Source organism: Pelophylax lessonae, assembly GCF_965119305.1.
Source record: "Pelophylax lessonae genome assembly, chromosome: 4".
NCBI lineage: Eukaryota > Metazoa > Chordata > Amphibia > Anura > Ranidae > Pelophylax > Pelophylax lessonae.
The window spans coordinates 586,277,464-586,304,159 of record NC_138771.1 but is presented as its reverse complement, the minus strand read 5'-3'; positions in this window follow the sequence as shown (position 1 = coordinate 586,304,159).

The following is a 26,696-nucleotide window of genomic DNA, read 5'->3' as shown; positions in this document are numbered from 1 at the left end:
CCATGTCTCTAACTATTTCCTCCTCTTCATCTGACAAATTCAATTGCCATTTGAAGACTTTGCCTGATTGATAGTCTTCCAGGTCTCTAAAGTATTTTTTACGTTTTTTTGCTTTCTGTTCTTCTTCTTCAATAGCTATAATCTCCCTTAACTCTTGGTAATAAACTTTATAAGCTTCTTCCAAGATGAAGGGGGTTAATTTTTCCTTAATTTCCAAAATTTCTTTGTTTAACTTTAAAACTTTTTTCCTTCTCTTGTCAACGAGGAAGTTTAAGAGGCTCATGCCGGCTCCATTAAAAAAATGGAACCATTCCATCATTTCCGTATCGCCTTGATCTGGGTTGATGTTTCCATCTTAAACTTCTAGGGACCATTTTTTCCTGGATGTATTTCTCCAGGAAAACAATGTCCCATGATGCGTGTAATTCAGACACCATAATATTCTTAAGGCGCATAAAAATGCCCCTTAGATCTGTAGGGTCTGATAGATGTTTGTCAAAAACATCCTCGACGGCCAATATTCTGGTTTTATGATATTCAAAAATATCCATAGGTTTATCTGCAGCAACCCGTTGGAATGTAGGGAATATATGAAAAAATGAAGGTGCGCTGATAAACGTGCATAAAGCTGCTACCAAGATGTGTAGGTAATAATATGTAAAAAGGGTTGGTGCGCTAAACTTAATATTCCACATAAACAATATATACAAACATAAATTGATTGTGAAAAATTCAAAAGAAAAAGTCCATTCTCTTGTGACAACGTGCAAAATGAATAAACTTTGAAGTGACTTGAAACAAATTGTGAATCCTGTAACTTTGATTGGATATATGTGATCACCACGTTAGACGATCCCCACCACCAACAGGCTATTCTTCTTACCAGAAAGACAGGTTTATGTGTGAGTTGAACATATTAAACGACCACTCACTCCCCATGCAGCTTCACCCGAAGTGTGTGTATAAGCCGCTTACCAGATATCAATATGGTTTGAACATGGCAATATAATCTCCTCTCCTCAGAATAGGCTGTCTGTTGGTATGACGATCCCAATACAGAGTATAGTGTCTCCTTGTGGCTCCGCAACGGATATGTAAAGAATGCAAGAGGACCAATAGTGCATTACCCCCGATTTATTGAAGAATAAAAACAATTGCACTTACGTACAAAATTATGATATTTTGTAAATTTATTATCTTAAAAGTTCAACCTAAATCTAATATGTTCATTATGTATATGTTTCTGCATATATACTAAGCTAGACATAAAATTTTAATTTTTACAGACAAGAAATAACATATATGTGTGTTATATAGCGATGTCCCCATGGAATAGCGCCTAGGAATGTCATTTCCGGTGTCTGGAGCTTGGTATGCAAAAACAGCTTGGACCGGAAGTAAACATCAGTACGGTTCAGTAACATATTAATCCGCTAAAGAAGATTAGAACCAATCATTATTTTGATTTTAAAGATATCAATAAAGAGTTTTATTTAATACTCCCTTTAGTTTCAATTCTGATCCATCCCACCGATATTTATGTCGGATGTAAACATTTCCTGTGTGCTATTTGCAGGACACCGGAAGTGGTCATTCATCTTAGGAGGTATTTATTGGCGAGCGTGACGGCGCGCACGTCCCTCCTATCTCGGTGGAAGTCTCGTAAGAGGAAACGCGTCAGTGAGGAGGCGTGCCGCGCCGTCACTCGCGTCATCCCGGTTGTCTGTTACTGCAGTCAGACACGGGAGCGTTCCTGTATCCATTCAACGCATATGCCTGTGATTTCAAAGAGACATGTAAGTGCAATTGTTTTTATTCTTCAATAAATCGGGGGTAATGCACTATTGGTCCTCTTGCATTCTTTACATATCCGTTGCGGAGCCACAAGGAGACACTATACTCTGTATTGGGATCGTCATACCAACAGACAGCCTATTCTGAGGAGAGGAGATTATATTCCCATGTTCAAACCATATTGATATCTGGTAAGCGGCTTATACACACACTTCGGGTGAAGCTGCATGGGGAGTGAGTGGTCGTTTAATATGTTCAACTCACACATAAACCTGTCTTTCTGGTAAGAAGAATAGCCTGTTGGTGGTGGGGATCGTCTCACGCGGTGATCACATATATCCAATCAAAGTTACAGGATTCACAATTTGTTTCAAGTCACTTCAAAGTTTATTCATTTTGCACGTTGTCACAAGAGAATGGACTTTTTCTTTTGAATTTTTCACAATCAATTTATGTTTGTATATATTGTTTATGTGGAATATTAAGTTTAGCGCACCAACCCTTTTTACATATTATTACCTACACATCTTGGTAGCAGCTTTACGCACGTTTATCAGCGCACCTTCATTTTTTCATATATTCAAAAAACTGTAAGTACTTTCTCTGCACAAAAGCTAGTGCCAGAGGTCAAAATATATATGCTGCTAAGCCCACAATAAAAATTAGTATATAGGAACAAGATCAGGCTGATTGCATTGTGTGTTGGGCACAAATTGGCATCCGATATGTGTGCAGTGTCAACTACTCACTAAAATGAAGTTCTTTTTTTATGTAGTCCTGAACAGAATAGTAAAAAACATTTTTTTTAAATGTATACTTTTTCCCGAAGGAGCAGCTTGATGTGTCTGGTCCTCCTTGTGCCTACAACTCTGCAAACAGCTCTGTACTCTCTGACACACTTGGCTGGTCTGAGGATATGGATGTAGTCACCTGTGTGTGAGGATATGGATGTAGTCACCTGTGTGTGAGGATATGGATGTAGTCACCTGTGTGTGAGGATATGGATGTAGTCACCCGTGTGTGAGGATATGGATGTAGTCACCTGTGTGTTAGGATATGGATGTAGTCACCTGTGTGTTAGGATATGGATGTAGTCACCTGTGTGTGAGGATATGGATGTAGTCACCTGTGTGTGAGGATATGGATGTAGCCACCTGTGTGTTAGGATATGGATGTAGCCACCTGTGTGTTAGGATATGGATGTAGTCACCTGTGTGTGAGGATATGGATGTAGTCACCTGTGTGTGAGGATATGGATGTAGTCACCCGTGTGTGAGGATATGGATGTAGTCACCTGTGTGTTAGGATATGGATGTAGCCACCTGTGTGTGAGGATATGGATGTAGTCACCTGTGTGTGAGGATATGGATGTAGTCACCCGTGTGTGAGGATATGGATGTAGTCACCTGTGTGTTAGGATATGGATGTAGTCACCTGTGTGTTAGGATATGGATGTAGTCACCTGTGTGTGAGGATATGGATGTAGCCACCTGTGTGTTAGGATATGGATGTAGTCACCTGTGTGTGAGGATATGGAGAGGGAGGAGGCGGTACCCAAAACTGGAGGGAAGGCTCCAGAGTGGATAGCAGGCACAAGTGGGCGGAGACAAAGTGTAAAGCAAGGTGTGTGGGAAGCAGAGCGAGGGAGATGCAGCAGACAAGAGGATATAAATGTAATGGACACATGAAAAAAACTGTAAGTACTTTCTGTGCACAAAAGCTAGTGCCAGAGGTCAAAATATATATGCTGCTAAGCCCACAATAAAAATTAGTATATAGGAACAAGATCAGGCTGATTGCATTGTGTGTTGGGCACAAATTGGCATCCGATATGTGTGCAGTGTCAACTACTCACTAAAATGAAGTTCTTTTTTTTATGTAGTCCTGAACAGAATAGTAAAAAACATTTTTTTTAAATGTATACTTTTTCCCGAAGGAGCAGCTTGATGTGTCTGGTCCTCCTTAAGCCTACAACTCTGCAAACAGCTCTGTACTCTCTGACACACTTGGCTGATCTGAGGATATGGATGAAGTCACCTGTGTGTGAGGATATGGATGTAGTCACTAGTCACCTGTGTGTGAGGATATGGATGTAGTCACCTGTGTGTAAGGATATGGATGTAGCCACCTGTGTGTGAGGATATGGATGTAGTCACCTGTGTGTGAGGATATGGATGTAGTCACCTGTGTGTGAGGATATGGATGTAGTCACCTGTGTGTGAGGATATGGATGTAGTCACCTGTGTGTGAGGATATGGATGTAGTCACCCGTGTGTGAGGATATGGATGTAGTCACCCGTGTGTGAGGATATGGATGTAGTCACCCGTGTGTGAGGATATGGATGTAGTCACCTGTGTGTGAGGATATGGATGTAGTCACCTGTGTGTGAGGATATGGATGTAGTCACCTGTGTGTGAGGATATGGATGTAGTCACCTGTGTGTGAGGATATGGATGTAGTCACCCGTGTGTGAGGATATGGATGTAGTCACCCGTGTGTGAGGATATGGATGTAGTCACCCGTGTGTGAGGATATGGATGTAATCACCTGTGTGTGAGGATATGGATGTAGTCACCTGTGTGTGAGGATATGGATATAGTACCCCCAAACACAGCAATACATACAGTATCTCACAAAAGTGAGTACACCCCTCACATTTGTGTAAATATTTTATTATATCTTTTAATGTGACAACACTGAAGAAATGACACTTTGCTACAATGTAAAGTAGTGAGTGTACAGCTTGTATAACAGTGTCAATTTGCTGTCCCCTCAAAATAACTCAACGCACAGCCATTAATGTCTAAACCGCTGGCAACAAAAGTGAGTACACCCTTAAGTGAAAATGTCCAAATTGGGCCCAAAGTGTCAATATTTTATGTGGCCACCATTATTTTTTAGCACTGCCTTAACCCTCTTGGGCATGGAGTTCACCAGAGCTTCACAGTTTGCCACTGGAATCCTCTTCCATGATGACATCACGAAGCTGGTTGATGTTAGAGACCTTACGCTCCTCCATCTTCCATTTGAGGATGACCCACAGATGCTTAATAGGGTTTAGGTCTGGAGACATGCTTGGCCAGTCAATCACCTTTTCCCTCAGCTTCTTTACCAAGGCAGTGGTCATCTTGGAGGTGTGTTTGGGGTCTTTATCATGTTGGAATCTTGCCCTGCGGTCCAGGCTCTGAAGTGAGGGGATCATGCTCTGCTTCAGTATGTCACAGTACATGTTGGCATTCATGGTCCCCTCAAAGAACTGAAGCTCCCCAGTGCCGGCAGCACTCATGCAGCCCCAGACCATGACACTCCCACCACCAAGCTTGACTGTAGGCAAGACACACTTGTCTTTGTACTCTTCACCTGGTGGCCGCCACATGAGCTTGACACCATCTGAACCTAAAAAGTTTATCTTGGTCTCATCAGACCACAGGACATGGTTCCAGTAATTCATGTCCTTAGTCTGCTTGTCTTCAGCAAACTTTTTTGCGGGCTTTCTTGTGCATCATATTTAGAAGAGGCTTCCTTCTGGGACGACAGCCATGCAGACCAATTTGATGCAGTGTGCGGCGTATGGTCTGAGCACTGACAGGCTGACCCCCCCCCCCCCCCCACCACCCCTTCAACCTCTGCAGCAATGCTGGTAGCACTCAAACGTCTATTTCCCAAAGATAACCTCTGGATATGACACTGAGCACGTGCACTCGACTTCTTTGGTGGACCATGGCGAGGCCTGTTCTGAGTGAAACCTGTCCTGTTAAATGGCTGTATGGTCTTGGCCACCATGCTTCAACTCAGTTTCAGGGTCTTGGCATTCTTCCTTTAGCCTAGGCCATCTTTATGTAGAGCAACAATTCTTTTTTTCAGATCCTCAGAGAATTCTTTGCCATGAGGTGCCATGTCAAACTTCCAGTGACCTGTATGAGAGAGTCAGAGTGATAACACCAAATTTAACACACCTGCTGCCCATTCACACCTGAGACATTGTAACACTAATGAGTCACATGACACCAGGGAGGAAAATGGCTAATTGGGCCCAATTTGTACCTTGTCACTTAGGGGTGTACTCACTTTTGTTGCCAGCTGTTTAGACAATAATGGCTGTGTGTTGAGTTATTTTGAGGGGACAGCAATTTTACACTGTTATACAAGCTGTACACACACTACTTTACATTGTAGCAAAGTGTCGTTTCTTCAGTGTTGTCACACGAAGAGATATAATGAAATATTTACAAAAATGTGAGGGGGTGTACTCACTTTTGTGAGATACTGTATAACCCAGAAAATGACACCAAACTGTTTGAGTAGTGGTAGTGGCAAAGTATTTAACAACCAGATAGAGGTAAAGAGAGACTTTACCTTAATTAATCAGTAAGGAAAGCTTATACTGGATTGGTTCACAGTTAAAAGATATAACACAGCAGTCAACAATAAAGCAACGTCAAATAACAGCATTGCAGTAGTTAACCAATGCAATTAACAGGTTGCCAACAGTGAATGCTTAAAGTGGTTGTAAAGCCTTAAGGTTTTTCAATGCATGCATCATATGTTGGATGCAACAGTGGGACTCATCAGCGAGACCACACAGGTAACCCCCTGGAAAGTGGCTTTCCATGGGGGCACCCCATGAACAACAGGGGCCTGGAGTGCCGGTGGGGGACCCCAGATGAAGAGTATCAAGGCTGCTCTGTGCAAAGCAACTGCACAGAGCAGATAAGTATAGGCATGTTTGTTTTTTGTTTTTTTTTTCCACATCGCACAACTGGGTTCAGTCCGTGTCCCCCACAGAAAGAGAACCTTCTTCCTTTCTAAGCCTGTGAGAAAACTAGTCCAGCTCCTCCTCTTTAATGTCCCTTTCTTGGGAATTGTAATTTCCAGCAAACCTGTGGTGATAACTCAGTCTCCTTAACAAACTACATTCTCCACAATCCTCCATGTTTTTTCTCAGAATTTCTTGTAATTCATATCCCCTCTAGTGGATAGAGTGTGAAATTAAAACTGGCTGTAACAGTTACACAATACACAGTAGGGTTACATGTACACTAGCCTACTCTGACCGCGGGAAAATGCAAAAAGCAGCAAAAACACAAACCGCGTTTTACTGCAATTTTGCCGTAAACTGCTGGTGTATTTGAGTCCCTATTATGACTGTGTCTGTGTAGAAGTCTTTTATAGGCACACTCAAACAGTAGTTCGAATGGTCTAAAGTTAAGCCATGCGTATTCAGGAACATAAGAAAGCCCCAGCAACTGAATTATTTTGGTATGGACAAACCCAGCATCGGCTTATTACCCCCTCCTAAACAATACCTACGTATAACCTGTTAAGAGCATGCCTTTTTATATACCCTAGGGCAGGGGTCTCCAAACTTTCGAAACAAAAAGGCCAGTTTACTATCCTTCAGACCTTAGGGGGCCAGACTATGGCCATTGGGAGTAAAAATTGTCTTGGTGTCAGTGAGTGTAAACAGTCCATCTTTGGCATTCAGGGGAGGAATAGTGCCGAATCATTGGTGTCAGTGGAAGAATAGTGCTTCATCGTTAGTGTCCGTGGGAGGCGTCTTGCAAAAATGGGAGAATTAGTGCCCCATTGTTGGTTTCAATGGGAGAAATAGTGCCCCGTTGATGTCAGTAACAGGAACTATGCCCCATTGTTGGTGTCAGTGGGAGGAATAGTGTCTTGCATCAGTAGGAGGGAAAGTGCCCCATGGGCCAGATAAAGGCAAACAAAGGGCCGCAGTTTGGAGACCACTGCCCTAGGGGTTCCCAAGCTGATTACACTTTTATATACTGTACACAACTGAATACATTTCCAAATTACAATTAACACGTAAATGTTGGAAGATGGGAAAGAGATCTTAAGCACTCTAAATGAGAGGAGTGGTTCTCGATCTTGAATAATCTGGCTTCCTGTTCCCTTTAATTAGTACAGAATTGCGATGCATACTACCTCATTATGCCTTTGTCTTGCAGGGTTTTTTTTTTTTTTTAAGTATACAACCGCTTTAATGTGGTCTCTGCCTACAAGAGGATATTCACATGAAGCTCCACTTTAGGGCCGAAACAACTAATCGACTAATTGTCAACTAATCGATTATGAAAATAGTTGACAACTATTTTCATAATCGATTAGTTGGTTAGCCGATTAGTTGCCGATACAGAATGCATTATTTGTTTACATATCAGAAGACACAGTAAAGCCCTGTACACACGTACCGATCGTCGGCCGAACGATCGGCCGTCTTTTGTCCAGGGCTGTCGTGTCCGCTGAAAAGTGTAAAAGACTGCACACGAATTTTGACGGCCAACAGCAGCCGACTGCAGAAGTGATGTCATGTGATGGTTAACTTTCCATGTGTTTTTTCTTTTCTGAGCATGCCCAGTCTTGCAAATCTGCTGATTGTCGGCCGAATTCTGTATTGACTGGCAAACAATCGGCCGCTCTGGTGTTGGCCTACAAAAATTTTAATGCCTGCACGACAGATTCTTTTCGGCCAAAAGTGCGCTGTCGGCTGTCGGAAGCATCATACTAACAAGCCTACAATATATTTAGAATACAGAATATTTACGGCCGACAATCGGTACGTGTGTACGGGGCTTTAGGGCCCTTTCACACGGGCGCTCCGTATGTCCGCAAATCATCCTATTTTTTTGCGGATGATTTGCGGACATAATGTAAGTCTATGGCATTGCGGATGTCAGCGGAATACCATCCGCTGACATCCGATTTTCCTCCTGTCAGTTCTGTTCCGTTTTTTGGAACAGAAAAAATCCTATTTTTGTTCCGTTCAAAAAACGGAAAGGAAGGAAAATCGGATGTCAGCGGTGTCATCCGCTGACATCCGCAATCCCCCATAGACTTACATTAGGTCCGCATATCATCCGCAAACGGATGGGATGATATGCGGACCTACGGAGCGGATGACAGAAATGTCATCCGCTCCGTGAAAAAAAAAAAAAAAAGTCCCGCAGCGGACCTTTCAGACGGAAAGCCCGTGTGAAAGAGCCCTAAGTGTCCATTACCACTGCTGCGACTTGTCAGGCGACTTGTGTGCCCTCAAGTCGCTTGACATAACAAAAGCAATGTAAATCAATGAGAGCCGTCTTAATTGGCACTACTGAAGTCGCTCCGACTTCAGAAAAGGGTCCTGTACTACTTTGAGGCGACTTGTATCCGACTTGTCCCAATAAAACTTCAATGGGAGTCGCCTCCAAGTCGGATCCTTATCTTATTTGAAGCGACTTGTGATCCGACTTTCCAGGAAGAAGAAGGAAAATTAACCAGGCATTCCCCACATTGAAGCCATGCCTACAGTTCCTATATACTATTATCTCTGCCTGGTCTGTGTGAGTGGCACTGGTGGACACTGATATGTGGCACTGATACATGGCACTGATATGTGGCACTGGTGGACACTGATTCGTGGCACTGGTGGACACTGATTCGTGGCACTGATATGTGGCACTGGTGGACACTGATTCGTGGCACTGATACGTGGCACTGGTGGACACTGATTCGTGGCACTGATACGTGGCACTGGTGGACACTGATTTGTGGCACTGATACGTGGCACTGATGCGTGGCACTGGTGGACACTGATTCATGGCACTGATACGTGGCACTGGTGGACACTGATTCATGGCACTGATACGTGGCACTGGTGGACACTGATTCGGGGCACTGATACGTGGCACTGATATGTGGCACTGGTGGACACTGATACGTGGCACTGGTGGACACTGATACATGGCACTGATACCTGGCACTGGTGGACACTGATTTGTGGCACTGATACGTGGCACTGATGCGTGGCACTGGTGGACACTGATTCATGGCACTGGTGGACACTGATTCGGGGCACTGATATGTGGCACTGGTGGACACTGATACGTGACACTGGTGGACACTGATACATGGCACTGATATGTGGCACTGGTGGACACTGATACGTGGCACTGATACGTGACACTGATACATGGCACTGGTGGACACTGATTTGTGGCACTGATATGTGGCACTTGTGGCACTGATACGTGGCACTTGTGGACACTGATTTGTGGCACTGATATGTGGCACTGATACGTGGCACTTGTGGACACTGATTCGTGGCACTGATATGTGGCACTGGTATGTGGCACTGGTGGACACTGATACGTGGCACTGATACGTGGCACTGATACGTGGCACTGGTGGACACTGATACGTGGCACTGATACGTGGCACTGGTGGACACTGTTTTGTGGCACTGATACGTGGCACTTGTGGACACTGATTCGTGGCACTGATACGTGGCACTTGTGGACACTGATACGTGGCACTGATACGTGGCACTGATACGTGGCACTGGTGGACACTGATTCGTGGCACTGATTCGTGGCACTGATACGTGGCACTGATACGTGGCACTGGTGGACACTGATTTGTGGCACTGGTGGGCAGTGGCACTGGTGGACACTGATTCGTGGCACTGATACGTGGCACTGATGCATGCCACTGGTGGGCACTTAGTGTGAGGAAAGGGATATGCAGTGTAGTTAGGGTACTATATACCACTATAGTTAGATTCAATAATCTAGTTTCTGTAGGGAAAGTGTTAAGTGTCAGGGTGACCGTAGTGTAGTTTAGGGTGAACTGACTCTGACTGCTATGCCAGGGTGACAGAACTCATCCATGTCAGGGTGACCGCCATAAGAAAAAGATCATTTTTCTTAGAATTATTAGTAGAGCAGGGATGGGGCTCCGCTCCTTTTATGCCAGGGTGACAGAACTCACCCATGTCAGGGTGACCGCCATAAGAAAAAGATCATTTTTCTTAGAATTATTAGTAGAGCAGGGATGGGGCTCCGCTCCTTTTACACCTGGGCGTTTTTGTTTCAGGCGTTTATTGGGCTTTTTTGTGGACGTCTTTGGAGGCAGGCATGACATCTGAACTTCTGTGTAGGGGTATATATACACACACACATATATGTATATATACACATACACACATATAGGTGTGAAAGGAGCGGAACCCTATCCCCGCGCTACTGAAATTATTTGCAGGGATGGTGTTACCCTCCTTTCACACCTATATGTGTGTATGTGTATATATATATGTGTGTGTGTGTGTGTATATATACCCCTATACAGAAGTTCAGATGTCATGCCTGCCTCCAAAGACGCCAAAAAAATGCCCAATAAACGCCTGAAACAAAAACGCCCAGGTGTGACAGGAGCGGAGCCCCATCCCTGCGCTAATAAACATTCTAAGTAAAATTATATTTTTTTCCGGTTCTGGACATGCTACAGAGCTGAAACTTCACAGGTACACTTTTTAGACCCCCCAGACACTAATTAATCCAAAGAAATCTCATTTTTTTTTAATAATTTTTTCAATAATCGGCTCTCTATCAAAACGACAATTTTCAAGAACTTTTTTTTTGGTGGGCAATGAGGAAATTGGCCAAATACAAAGTCGCACAAAGTCATCTATCATAAGTCGCTTAACCACTTAAGCCCCGGAAGATTTTACCCCCATTCCGACCAGGGGGTATTTTGCGATTCGGCACTGCGTGAATTTAACGCACAATTGCGCGGTCGTGCGACGCTGTACCTAAACGAATTTGACGTCCTTTTTTTCCCACAAACAGAGCTTTCTTTCGGTGGTATTTGATCACCTGTGCGACTTTTTGATCACGCGCTATAAACAAAAAAAGAGCGTCAATTTTGCAAAAATAGCAATATTTTTCACATTTTTTTATATGAAATTCCCCCCAAAAAAAATGTAAAAATCAAAATTTTTAAAAATTTTCGGCCAATTTGTTTTATGCTACCTATGTTTGGTAAAAAAAATCGCAAAAAGCGTATTTTGATTGGTTTGCGCAAAAGTTATCGCGTTTACTAACAAAGGGAAAGATTTTTGTCATTTTTGTTGTTTTTTTTTTTAACGCGTAATGGCGGCGATCTGCGATTTTTTTTGCGGTACTGCGACATTGTGGCGGACAGATCGGACCCTTGACTGACATTTTTGACACTTTTGGGGTTACCAGTGACATTTCTACAGTAATCAGTGCTATACATATGCACTGTTACTGTAAAAATACACTGGTAGTGAAGGGGTTAACTTTATTTGGAAGGGAGGGGCTGTGTGTGTCCCCCTAGGGGCGTGGTTTCTACTGTGATTGGCTGTGGCTCTAGCTGTAAGGACACTGATCAACGGATCTACATACCAGATCCGTTTTATCAGTGTCTTTGCAGCGAGGATAATGACAGGCAGTTTGTTTACACAAGCTGCCTGACATTCTCCCTCTCCCCCGCCGATCGCCGAGTGGCCGGCGGACATCGGGTCCGCTGGTCACACGCGCGGGGGGGTCCGTGACCACGCGGGAGCGGGAGCGCGCCTCCGGGGGCGCGCGCTCGCTCCCTAGACCCTCACAAGCAAGCAACGTAGCCCTACGTTAGTTTGCCTGTGAGGGGCTGACCGCCGACGTAGATAGTCGTGCGGCGGTCGGCAAGTGGTTAAAATAATTCACAAGTCGCGCTGAAGTAGCGCTTAAGTCGCGCTGAAAGTCGCGCTAACAAGTCGCCCCTTATGAGGCGACTTAGAGAGGTGAACCGGCTCTAAAGCACACATACAGCTCAATACACCATCCATACCCTTCACAGTAAGTGTCTGAGAACTTGTGAATGTGTGAAGAGCAATGCCTCATGGCACATGTAGTCCTGAGCAAGAAGTGAGAGGTTCTAAAGGCAGAAGTTTTTTTTTACCTTGCTATAGGAGCACTCTATACTATACTTTGCAGCTTGCTATTGGGGCACTCTGAGGGCAGGAGGAGCCAGAAGCGTCAGGGGGAAAAGGAGAATCAGAACTGCTCTGTGCAAAACCATTACACATATCAGGTAAATATAACATGTTTGAGTTTTTTTATTCTGCCCAACAACAAATTGGCCAAAAAAGAGCATAAAAAATGCAAAATGCAAATCGCAGCAAAATCGCGTGCGCAAAAAGCACTGCGGATAAAAAAGCAAGCTACATAGGTGTGAACCGAGCCTTATGTTGGTCATACACGTATTGATTTTCGGATGAGAATATTCATACAAAAAATGTTTGTACATTCGCTGAAAGAATGACGTTTAAAAATGTAACTTTCTTATAACATTCGTTTTAAAAATGAATGTAATTTCTGAACAAAAACCACATTCAAAGTCTGAAAAGTCTGAAAATTCCTTTGACCAAGAAGTTTTCTATTCTTCTCTTTCAATTCTTCCCATCACTGTGGTTGAAAACGAACATCGATTTGACCTTACTAACGATTAGAAAATCGAACAAACGTTCTTAAAATTAAATTTTTTTTGAAGTAGGACATTGATTTTGTATGGCCAGCATAAGTGACAGCAGGCTCAGGGAGCTTTTATCAATCCACCTGTCTGACAAGGGAGTCTGTCATGCATAATATATTACAGTTCTGTCTAAGACCCAATTCAGACTAGCGCGACTTGTCAGGCGACCAAGTCGCCTGACACGTCGCGGTTGGTCGCTCGCCATTGAGTAGTACAGGACCCGTTCTAATAGGAGCAACACAAGTCGCTCCGACTTAGAAAAAGGGTCCTGTACTACTTTGGGGCGACCTGGGAGCGACTTGCATAGACTTCCATTATGTGAAGTCCCTGCAAGTCGCGCCGAAGGTGTACTGGTGGGAATACCTAGGGTCTTAGTTCTGCTTTCTGAAGGAGGCAGCTATAGACATCTCCAGATTCTGTAGATGACTGTGGCTATGCCTGGAGCAGTGGTCTCCCTGCGCAGTTATAGCGGGGAGCCCGCTGCCCCTACGCGTGGCCCGTTATAGGGCTCGGGTAACGGCCTAAGAAAGAAAAAGAAGGAAAAAAAATGTTTTTTTCTTTTTTCTCTTTTTTTTGTTTGAAGGAGACTGTCTTCTGGGGCAGAGCCTAACAGGGAATAGGTTTGGATTCTATTTTGATGAGCTTGGAAGGTGATTTCAACCTGGATTGAGAGATGGACGGGGTCTAAACCTGTTAATCTTCCCTACCGGGGCATAGAGCGTTAACGTCTGACTTGTCTTAGCACAACCCCACTCCAGCCGAACTAAGCTTTGGCTGGAGTTTGGATGTGAGAGGGTAGAAGGGGGGACCCACTATCTACAATTCTAGCACGAGGAGCGAGTGTTAGAACTTACATATTCCCAACGTTGAATGGGTTCATTTATATTGATAATAATTGCAATGCTCTGGAAAATGTATGACTTACTTATGAATTTGCCTTTATTAAAGAATCCATAAGGGGGGGAGGTAAGGAGGGGGGATACGGGTACTGAAGATATATGGATTGCCTAGAACTAATACTGCCCTACTCAAATGGCCATAACAGAAAACAACTGAAAGATAGGGTAATATAAGCACAACTTGCCCTTTTTTTTTAACATAGGAGGTATAATGAAGGACTAAGTAGACAAAAGGGTTTCCTTCAAAATGCCAGCCTGTAGTGACTGGTCCCTTTTAGGTCCATCTACCTATTCCTCCCCCCCATCCCTTTACCCCTCCCCCCTCCCCTCGTCTACCCCCCCCCCTTTTTTTTTTTTTTTTTTTGAATATAGCCAATGAGGTAATAAGATAGTATCGCATGATGAAATATGAATGAAGGTGTAACAAAGAAATTATACACTGGTCTAAACCAGATATTAGGAAGAGCCGGGTTGGGAGGGGGGACTGGTGATCCCTCACGGGCTGTCTCCAACTCTCGTACCTTTGAGGCACGCGTCCGAGTTTTTGGTCTAATAGGCCACCGGACGCTTACACGCCTCTTTTTTAGGACTTTTTCTTTTTTTTTCTCTTCCTTTTTTAAAAAACACAACATGGATACAATCAAAATATGCTCACTAAATGTAAAGGGTCTAAATATCCCTGAGAAAAGAAGGATGTTGTTTTCTGATTTAAAAAATGCACATATCGATATAGCTTATATACAAGAAACCCACTTTAAAGAAATTAAAACAACATTACTTAGAAACAGACTCTACCCTCTGATATATCATTCCACAAGTCAGAATGGTAAAACTAAAGGGGTATCTATTATGATTTCCGGACAAGTACCATGGTCATGTTCTCAGGTTAATGCTGATCCAGAAGGCAGATTTCTATTCTTGAAAGGAAATATAGGGACAGTCAGGGTAACACTTGCCTCAATATACGCTCCAAATATACAACAAGACGTCTTTATGACGAAATGCCTTGAGCAGCTTCAAGAGTTCCAGGAAGGCCAGCTCATCTTAGGGGGGGATCTAAACATGTCCCTTATACCCTCAGAGGATACATCATTAGGTACATCCTCTCTGCCGCCTAGGGTGAGGAAGAGGGTAGCGACACAACTGCATAGAGCACAACTGATAGATGCATGGCGATTACTACACTCCGGAGAAAAAGACTACACTTTTTACTCGCCACCGCATGCATCATATTCTCGGATAGACTATTTTTTTATCCCACACTCACAACTACACTCAGTACAGTCAGTAACAATCGGACCCCTAACATGGTCAGATCACGCACCATTGACACTTACATACGCGCTACAAGATACACCATTAACGAGATCACAGACATGGACCATGAATCTGAGCCTTTTACAGGACACCACAGTTACAACTGAGGTAGAAAAGGAATTAACATTATACTTTCAAACCAATATAGAAGGGGACACGGATTTGGGAGTGATATGGGAAGCCCACAAGGCGGTGATTAGGGGAATACTCATCAAGCATGGGGCACGGCTAAAGAGACTTTGTACACTACAGATGACACAACTTCTTCAATCCTTACATGACTTAGAATCAAGGCATAAACATGCTCCCAATGCGGAACTCGGGAAGGAACTCTCCACCGTCCGCAAACAAATAGTGGACCTCCTCCAATATAAGGCGAAGATGGCAATACAGAGAGGCCGAAAGGTGATGTACGAGTCAGGAGACAAATGCGGGAAAATATTAGCCCGTACCCTACGTAACGATAGAATGAAAACATTCATTCCCAAACTTGTGTCCCCTACGGGTCAGAAAATAGAAAAACCAGAGGACATAGTTAGAGAATTCAGGAACTATTACCAGACACTTTACAATCTGAACTCGCAGTCAATAGAACCAAATTAAATGGTTGGATACCTTATCAAATCAGGCATGCCAAGTGTATCGGAGGAGGTGAGAGAGGAGCTATCTGTTGATATATCTATAGGGGAGTTACAGACAGCAATTAAGAACACTAAAATAGGGAAAGCACCAGGGCTAGACGGACTACCAATACAATATTACAAGACCTTTCTCCCAATCCTTGGCCAACAGATGGTTGATCTATTCAACAAATCCGGTTTAAATTCCCACCTACATAGAGATACATTACGTGCACATATATCAGTACTCCCCAAAGAAGGAAAGGACCCAACAGCATGTGCTAGTTACAGACCCATATCATTACTTAATGTGGATCTGAAACTATTTTCTAAGATTATTGCTACTAGGCTACAAAACTACCTCCCTCCTTTGATACACTTGGACCAGGTGGGTTTTGTACCCACTAGAGAGGCACGCGACAATACTGTGAAAGCCTTAAATCTCTTACATATAGCTTATGATTCTAAACAGGTATGCACGTTTGTAGGCACAGATGCAGAAAAAGCATTTGACCGGGTTAACTGGAATTTCATGTTCGAAGTGCTAAAATATGTGGGGGTAGGAGAAAAGATGAGAGATTGGATATCAAAAGTGTATTCTACTCCTACAGCCCGGGTTAAGGCAAATGGGGTATTGTCAGAGGAGTTTAATATCACAAATGGTACAAGACAGGGCTGCCCATTATCGCCCCTGTTATTTACACTTTCTCTAGAGCCCTTTCTGAGTACCATTCGGAACAACCCAGATATAAGTGGAATAAAAGTAGCAAATACCCAGCAAAAAGTCTCGGCATACGCAGACGACATGCTTTTTACACTTACAAAACCCCTAGTCTCCCTCCTGAATTTATTGCAGGAGTTTCGGCAGTACGGCGCATTATCCAATTTAAAGATTAATCTGGGCAAATCCGAAGCTATGGGAATAGGGGTATCTACGTCCCTTACGGCACAACTACATACAAATTTCAACCTAAAATGGACAAAGGTAGCCTTAAAATATTTGGGGATTTTATTACCCCCAGAACCATCTAGGGTTTATATGCTTAACTACCCACCGCTTCTGAGTAAAATTAGCGATCAACTACGCGGATGGCATACAGGACTTAGTTCTTGGTTCGGACAATGTAATATATTGAAAATGACCGTACTGCCGAGATTCCTGTACTTACTTCAGGCCCTACCCATTTTGATTCCACCTGACTTTTTCCGACAGATACAGACAGTATTCACAAGATTTATTTGGTTTCAACGGAGACCAAGACTACAGAAAACATTAATATCATTACCTAAAAAGTATGGAGGACTAGCGGTCCCAGACATGTCCAGATATTATCAGGCAGTACATCTGGCCAGGTTCATAGACTGGTGCCGTCATACCGAGACCAAAATATGGCCAAACATAGAACAGGCGCAATGTGAAATACCATTGAATAGATCACCATGGTGTCTGGGCTCTTTGCCTCGAGATATGATGCGACATCCGACAGTTGGGACAACGATTCGCATTTGTGCAAAACTTTTCTATAATTCAGCTCTCTCTACAAAATATTCACCAATATCACCTATATTGGGGAATCCGCAGTTTACCCCGGGATACCAAGGTGGCCATTTTAGTAATTTGAGGAAGGCTGGGATATTCCAGGCCTCTCACTTCTTAGTGACAGGAGCATGGGCGACGGTAAATAACCTGACTATGGCAGAAGGGGGATACGGATTGGACCCTTGGAGAGCATCTCAATTAAAACACTTTCTAAAATCTTTACCCCCCCCTGAAGAATTTGACAGGCCTCTCACCACCTTCGAGAGTATGTGTGTTCAGACAGGGGGGATATCCCACGTACTTTCAAAAACTTATGCTCTGATAGTTACTCCATCTGCAGAATATAGGCCACAATACATTACTAACTGGGAGAAAGAACTGAAATATAAATTTACAGAAAAACAACTTCAACACATAATGAAATTTACATTTAAATCTTCAATTTGCACACGCATTCAGGAGACAAACTATAAACTACTATCTAGGTGGTATTACACACCGACACGCTTACATACATTCAATCCACAACTATCGGAAAGATGTTGGCGCTGTCAGGAAGAAAAGGGGACCATATTACATATTTTCTGGGAATGCCCTAAGCTTGAGAGATTCTGGAGACAAATACGGGAGATAGCACAGAAATTCACCGAATATATAATACCCGATGGACCTGTTTTCTTTCTTTTTCATGCCTTGGATATATCAGGCAGACAATATAAACAATCCATTATACCTCATTTCTTGGATTCAGCCAAAGCCTGTATACCTCTTAGATGGCGGGACTCTAACCCCCCGACCATTAGTATGTGGCGGAACAAAATAGAGGAAATAAATACGTTCGAAGGCTTGATTTATTCAGCACAAGGCCGACAAGAACAACATATTAAAAAATGGACACTGTGGAACCAGTTCATAGGAACAGATGAAGGGAAGGCTTTGCTTACGGATCCATAGAGATATGGAGACGAGGAAGGCAAGGGATATAAAGAAGCCCTTGTTGAGTAAATAGGGAGTTGCCGGGGGGGGGGAGGGGAGAGGGAAGGGGAAACTTTCCTTTTTTTTTCTTTTTTTTCTTCTTCACTGAGAATAAAATAAGACACTGATAGAACAAAGAATACACAAAGAGAGAAGTAGGTTTGACTGGAAGAGATATAAGGTAAATATCACATTCGAGGGGGAACAAGGGAATAGTGAAGGTATACACAATCACAAGGTTGAGACACAAGTAAGTCAAGGGGAAGGTTAATGATAAGCATGAAAGAGAACACTCAGAATAAGGAATACGTAGATAGATTAAAGAGAACACCACATTACAAGGGAAACACGAGGGATTTCTTTTTTCACGGGGGTTTTTAATTCTTTTTTTTTTTTTTTCTTTTCCTCTTTCCCTCCCCACTATGTTTTCCCTCCCTGCCCGACGCCCAACCAACCCCCCCCCCCCACGCGCTCTCTTCGCTTTTCTCTCTTTATTAGGGAAAGGCCATTCTGGTTCCCAGATAGTCGGATACCCAAAGGGACGAATACATCTAAAAACTGAACTATAACTATAAATATAAGCAAGGCTGAGTAAGGCACGTGGCTACCTGATAAGGGCTCCACTAAATTGGAGGCAATGTACATCAAGGGCCCCATTTAGGGGAAGGGAAAGAAAGAGATGGGAAGGGGAAGGAAAACTTGGCTCAATGGGGAAAGTTAGATACCCCTTGGCCATAACATTGGTAGGAAACGTAAGGAAAGAAGAATAAAATAAATAGAAATGAGAGAAAGCCATAAAACTGGATAGGGTGGTCATAGATCCAGAGACTAGAGAGATTCACAGATCTCGAGGGTAAAGTCTGCTCTTTGTTCTTTACTAATTATAAGAGGAGTGAGGGGTGGACCAAAATCTAAAAGCGTAACATGTTGTGGAAAGCTTCCCCCCCCCCTTTTTCCTTTTTTTTTTTTTTTCTCTTCTCTTTTCTCTTTTTTTTTTTTTTTTTTGTTTTTAGTGTTTTTGGTTGTTTTTTGTTGGTTTCTTTTGATGTAAAACTAAAATAAAAGTTTAGGGACACGGGAGTTTTTCTTTCTTTTTTTTTTTTCTTTAAGAATGAGGCAGTTCATATTGAGTTTGAGATCTCTTAGAATAAATTTTCAGAGTTAATAACTTATGGATGTATGAATACAAAGGTAACAATTATGTGTTAGTTTTTGTTTTATTTTGTGATTGAACCAAATGGACCAGATCTCATGAATATTGTAAATGTAAATCTCCTGTGTATCTTCTTCTTATAAATAAATAAATTTAAAAAAAAAAAAAACAGGTCGCCCCTCGAAGTCGGATCGCCTCAGTGTGAACCGGCTCTAAAAACGGCCAAACCGTCTTTAATTTTTTTTTCTTAAAATAAAAAAATTGATTTCTGAGTCTGATGTTATTTATCAGATTCGACCTCTAATAGTATATACAGTATATCTCTTCTGTCTGTTATTCTCAGAGTGGATTAGAGATTTTGCTCCCTAACCATATACAGTGCCTTGCGAAAGTATTCGGCCCCCTTGAACTTTGCAACCTTTTGCCACATTTCAGGCTTCAAACATAAAGATATAAAACTGTAATTTTTTGTGAAGAATCAACAAGTGGGACACAATCATGAAGTGGAACGAAATTTATTGGATATTTCAAACTTTGTTAAATAAAAAACTGAAAAATTGGGCGTGCAAAATTATTCAGCCCCTTAAGTTAATACTTTGTAGTGCCACCTTTTGCGACGATTACAGCTGTAAGTCGCTTGGGGTATGTCTCTATCAGTTTTGCACATCGAGAGACTGAAATTTTTGTCCATTCCGCCTTGCAAAACAGCTCGAGTTCAGTGAGTTTGGATAGAGAGCGTTTGTGAACAGCAGTTTTCAGTTCTTTCCACAGATTCTCGATTGGATTCAGGTCTGGACTTTGACTTGGCCATTTTAACACCTGGATATGTTTATTTGTGAACCATTCCATTGTAGATTTTGCTTTATGTTTTGATTGTATGTCATTGTCTTGTTGGACGACACATCTCTGTCCCAGTCTCAGGTCTTTTGCAGACTCCATCAGGTTTTGTTCCAGAATGGTCCTGTATTTGGCTCCATCCATCTTCCCATCAATTTTAACCATATTCCCTGTCCCTGCTGAAAAAAGCAGGCCCAAACCATGATGCTGCCACCACCATGTTTGACAGTGGGGATGGTGTGTTCAGGGTGATGAGCTGTGTTGCTTTTATGCCAAACATAACATTTTGCATTGTTGCCAAAAAGTTTGATTTTGGTTTCATCTGACCAAAGCACCTTCTTCCACGTTTGGTGTGTCTCCCAGGTGGCTTGTGGCAAACTTTAAACTACACTTTTTATGGATATCTTTAACCACTTAAGCCCCGGAAGATTTTACCCCCTTCCTGACCAGGGGGTATTTTGCGATTCGGCACTGCGTGACTTTAACGGACAATTGCACGGTCGTGCAACGAATTTGATGTCCTTTTTTTCCCACAAACAGAGCTTTCTTTTGGTGGTATTTGATCACATGTGCGATTTTTTGATCATGCGCTATAAACAAAAAAAGAGCGTCAATTTTGCAAAAATAACAATATTTTTCACATTTTTTTTATATGAAATTCCCCCCCAAAAAAAATGTAAAATCAAAATTTTTTAACATTTCCGGCCAATTTGTTTTATGCTACATATGTTTGGTAAAAAAAAAACGCAAAAAGCGTATTTTGATTGGTTTGCGCAAAAGTTATCGCGGTTACTAACAAAGGGAAAGATTTTTGTCATTTTTGTTGTTTTTTTTTTTTTAACGCGTAATGGCGGCGATCTGTGATTTTTTTTTTTTTTGCGGGACTGCGACATTGGGGCGGACAGATCGGACCCTTGACTGACATTTTTGACACTTTTGGGGTTACCAGTGACATTACTACAGTAATCAGTGCTATACATATGCACTGTTACTGTAAAATGACACTGGTAGTGAAGGGGTTAACTTTTTTTGAGAGGGAGGGGCTGTGTGTGTCCCTAGGGGCGTGATTCTAACTGTGATTGGCTGTGGCTTGAGGTGTAGGAACAATGATCAACGGTCCTACATAGTAGAACCGTATGATCACTGTTCCTACACAGGGGAGAATGACAGGTGGCTTGTTTACATCAGCCGCCTGCCTTTCTCCCGCTGTCACGGACGATCGTGAGTGAGCGGCGGACATCGGGTCCGCCGCTCACACGCGCGGGGGGAGGTCCGTGACCGCGCGGGAGCGTGCCTCCAGCGGCGCGCGATCGCTCCCCAGAGCCTCACAAGCTAGTGACGTACCGGTACATCAATTTGCCTGTGAGGGGCTGCCCGCCGCAGTATATGTACTTGCGGCGGTCGGCAAGTGGTTAAGAAATGGCTTTCTTCTTGCCATTCTTCCATAAAGGCCAGATTTGTGCAGTATATGACTGATTGTTGTCCTATGGACAGAGTCTCCCACCTCAGCTGTAGATCTCTGCAGTTCATCCAGAGTGATCATGGGCCTCTTGGCTGCATCTCTGATCAGTCTTCTTCTTGTATGAGCTGAAAGTTTAGAGGGACGGCCAGGTCTTTGTAGATTTGCAGTGGTCTGATACTCCTTCCATTTCAATATTATTGCTTGCACAGTGCTCCTTGGGATGTTTAAAGCTTGGGAAATCTTTTTGTATCCAAATCCGGCTTTAAACTTCTCCACAACAGTATCTCGGACCTGCCTGGTGTGTTCCTTGTTCTTCATGATGCTCTCTGCGCTTTAGTTCAATCTTATTTTATTGAAAGAAAAGGGTTTTACAGAGTTAGGGGAGAAGCATGGGGGGTATGAAACATACAGAAAAATAAATTGATCAGGAATGACATATAGTAAACTGTGAGTAAGTGCATACAACAATCAATATCAATAAGTGCAAATAAAGAACCTAAACCGCCAGGTCCATTAGATCCCGGCAGCAGCACAAGGACAAGAAAAACAGCAACTTGGGGTGTCAGGTGTTAACATAAACAAGAGAAAAGTCAAGGAAAGGCCAACACCGGTATAAACACTATCCTAGCTGGCGTCCCGGCTTCCCATTGAGAAGCGCCTAAAAACAACAAATAAGCAAAAGAGGATTGCCTTATGGTGTCAATGGTATAGCCAGAGAGGGGAATAAAGGGAAGAGGGTGGGATAAAGCAGGAGAATGTAAAGAGGTATGCCAAGGGGGCAAAGAAGGTGGAGGAAATCAGGAGGGGCCGCCCACGTCCCACTACTGCCCCCCAGCACCAGGTAGCACAGACGTCTCGAGCCAGGACTGAAAGGCATCCGAACACCGAAACATGTCCCAGGACCTCCAAGCAGCAGAGAATCGGTCCTCCCTGCCCCCCTCCCGCGCCAACAGGTTTTCCATGTCCCTAAACCGATCCAGTTCCAGAGCCCACTCAAGTTTAGAGGGTACGTGCTTGGTCCTCCAGTGTCTGGGTATCCCCGTCCGAACAGCCGCCAAGAAAAACCTCAAAACGTCTCTCTTGATCGACCGGAAGGAGCCGGGTAACAAAGACAACAGGGCCAGTTCCGGTGTCACAGGAACATTGGTTGCCTGGAGCCTGCAATACAGAGCTATAATTCCAGTCCACAATTCATGGATCTGGGGACATTCCCACCAGATATGAATAAGTGTTCCCCTAGAGGACGTGCACCGCCAACATTGGTCCGACTGGAGTGGGTCAATGTAGGCAATCGAGTAAGGGCACCTGTACCATCTGCTCAAGAGTTTGAACCCCTTCTCCTGAACTTGGGTAGCAGGAGACAGCGAGTGGGTCAGCGCAAAACATTTGTGCCAGTCGGTAGATGAGAGGGTTCGGCCCAGGTCCTTGTCCCAGACAGCAGTATATGTCGGCAGGTCAGGGCGGAGGGCACGCAATAGCAAGGAATATAAGAGAGACACCGTGTGCGTGGGGGGAACATCCTGAAGCAGGATAGAGTCCAACTCCGAAGGGTCTCCCCTAACATCAGTCAACGAGGGCAGAGTGTGTATATAGGAGAGGGCCTGGCGGCGCTGCAGCCAGTTCACAAGATCACCACTGGGGGTGGCGGATGCAGGAGACATCCACAGGGACGGGTCAGCTCGGAGAATTTGGGATACCCGTTGATGGTCCGTCGCGCTCCAGGAGCCAAATCTGGAACACGAGGCCGCCGGAGGGAACGCTGGGGATCCAAAGAAGGGCGTCATGGGGCCCTGAGGACTTGACAGACGTCCCGATTTATTCAGGCAATCCCAGACCCGCAAGGTCTGACGCGTTAAAGCGCCGAAAGAAGAAGTGTGGCCACGAAGATTTACCGGGGTCCAGGGGAGTGCCCTGAGATCGAAGGGGGCCAGAAGATGTTCAAGATGCACCCACAGTTTCGTTGGGGCACTGTGAAACCAATCCACTAAGCGCGTCAAGGTCGCCGCTCGGTGGTAGAGAGCGAAATCTGGGATACCAGTGCCCCCTCTAGACTGTGGAAGGGTGAGAGTCACATATTTTAAGCAGGGTCGGCTATGAAGCCATACAAATCTCGAGAGTGCTTTGCGTAGCTTGTCAAAGAAGGAGGCAGGTATGTGGATAGGAAGCGCTTGAAAGAGGTATAAAAAATGAGGTAGAACGTCCATCTTCAGAACATTGATCCTCCCTGCGCTCTCTGCACTTTAAACGGACCTCTGAGACTATCACAGTGCAGGTGCATTTATACGGAGTCTTGATTACACACAGGTGGATTCTATTTATCATTAGTCATTTAGGTCAACATTGGATCATTCAGAGATCCTCACTGAACTTCTGGAGAGAGTTTGCTGCACTGAAAGTAAAGGGGCTGAATAATTTTGCACGCCCAATTTTTCAGTTTTTTTTTTGTTAAGTTTGAAATATCCACTAAATTTCGTTCCACTTATTGATTGTGTCCCACTTGTTGTTGATTCTTCACAAAAAATTACAGTTTTATATCTTTATGTTTGAAGCTTGAAATGTGGCAAAAGGTTGCAAAGTTCAAGGGGGGCGAATACTTTCGCAAGGCACTGTAGTTGGTTATTTATTTTTACCACTGTATATAAATGTTTAAGAATAAATTGCCTTTTTTTTAAACTTTACATATTAACTAAATTATAAACCACACTTTTTTTAAGGTTATTATCCGATTAGTCGATTCATTGAAATAATAATCGGCCAACTAATCGATTATTAGTTGCAGCCCTACTCCACATTGTTCAAAACCACAGTTTCTTTAAAGATCGGCTGCACTCAGGGCCAGTGCTAGACTATTCTGCGCCCTAGGTAAGACCAGCTACTTGCGCCCCCCCAATAAATAAAAATAAAAAAAAAAACTTCAAAATGTCCCTATTTCCCTATACTCTCAGCACACTCCATGCATTCCCCATGCTCCCCCCTATACTTGCATCACTCGCAGTGTGTCAGAGAGGGGGAGCAGTGTGTCAGAGAGGGTGGAGCAGTGTGTCAGGGTGGGGGAGCAGTGTGTCAGGGGGGGGGGGGAGCAATGTGTCAGTGGGGGGGGGGGAAGCAATGTCAGAGAGGGGGAGCAATGTTTCACGGAGGGGGGTGACCAGTGCTCCATTAATGCAAAGTGACCAGTGCCCCCATTAATACAAAGTGACTAGTGCCCCCATTAATGCACAGTGACCAGTGATCCCATTAATGCAGAGTGACCAGTGTGCCCCCATTAATGCAGAGTGACCAGTGTGCCCCCATTAATGCAGAGTGACCAGTGTCCCCACACGTTTTTGGCCCATTAAAGTCTATGGAACTAAAAATTTCCATAAAATGCACAGATCTAAACGTGACCCATAGGAAACCATGTTAAATGGACTGTAGTGTGTTTCTGCAAAACTGAAAACGCACTAAAAAATGCACAGGTGTGAACCAGGCCTAAGACTGGAATGCCATTAAAGTTCATGTGCGTGTAAAGGCAGGCGCCCCAATACTTTTAACAATATAGTGCATATATCCTACTCAGGGCTTCACTGGCCTCCACTCATGGATGTTTCCTCACCCTAAGTTACCAGGACAGAACTCCTCACAAAGAAAATCACTGAAACATTATAGCGTTTTCCTGCAAAAATTAAAATGTATTAAATATTACGTTAAAACTCCTCACAGAGTTTACAGCAATGACAACTCTCCACTCACTAGCAGTGACAATCGGGCTGGCATCAGGAGCGCTCTGGGGTGCTTTGATTTCACCAATAAGTTCCACCCTACACCTTACATCATAGACACAACTTCATCGAACTATTCATTCATTCGGATTTAACAATAAACATAAAAGTGTGGCGCTAGAAATATTAATGATCACAATAATAATAAATAGTGTCCAAATGAATGGAAAAAAAACTACTAATCACAATAATGTGTATAAAGGAAAAAAAGGGGGAAAAAAAGGGGGAGTGTCCAAATGAATGAGTCCCAATATAAATGGTGTAAAATTAAATCATGAATCCACGTGCACAATATTCCAAGAAGTGATTCAACCTGTGACACCCAGGGTATGTGAAGGAAGGGAACACCCCGGTGATGGAATATGTTAAGCAGCTTACCAGATTTCCTTGGCTGCTCAACTTAATGAGTCAGCCTCTCCCAGCTGTTAATCAGGACCACTGAAGATCTGGTGTTAGATGGATGCTTTAACGATGCAAGTAAACCACCTCTCAAGAAGCGTGTAAGGGATCAGTATGGGATTGGTGCTCCTCAGTATTTCTCATCAAACATAAATGAATATGTAGGAAGAAAAAAAGGCGAAGCCCATAGCGTAATCCCGTTTAAAAAATAATATTCTACTTTATTAAAAAATATTACTCACAATATATCAAGAATAAACAGGCTTGTCAAATCGCTAGAACAGGGGATGAAGGTGCGGCGTCCCGAGAACAGTCCCAAGTAGCAAAGGATAATGAAGGCCGGCTAATTTCCAGGGGGGGGTGTGGACGTTGCGTCTGGCGACTCCAGACGCAACGTCCACACGCCCCCTGGAAATTATTGTGAGTAATATTTTTTAATAAAGTAGAATATTATTTTTTAATATAAGGGCACTTACTTCTCCAGGAATCCAGTGGTATCCAAGAAAATGTTATAATCGGCTATCGGGTGACGCCATCTTGACTAAGGGAAACCGGCAGTGAAGCCTTGCGGCCTTGATCGCTTAAGTTGATCCTGGTTAGAATGTGTGCTTGTGATGGCCCC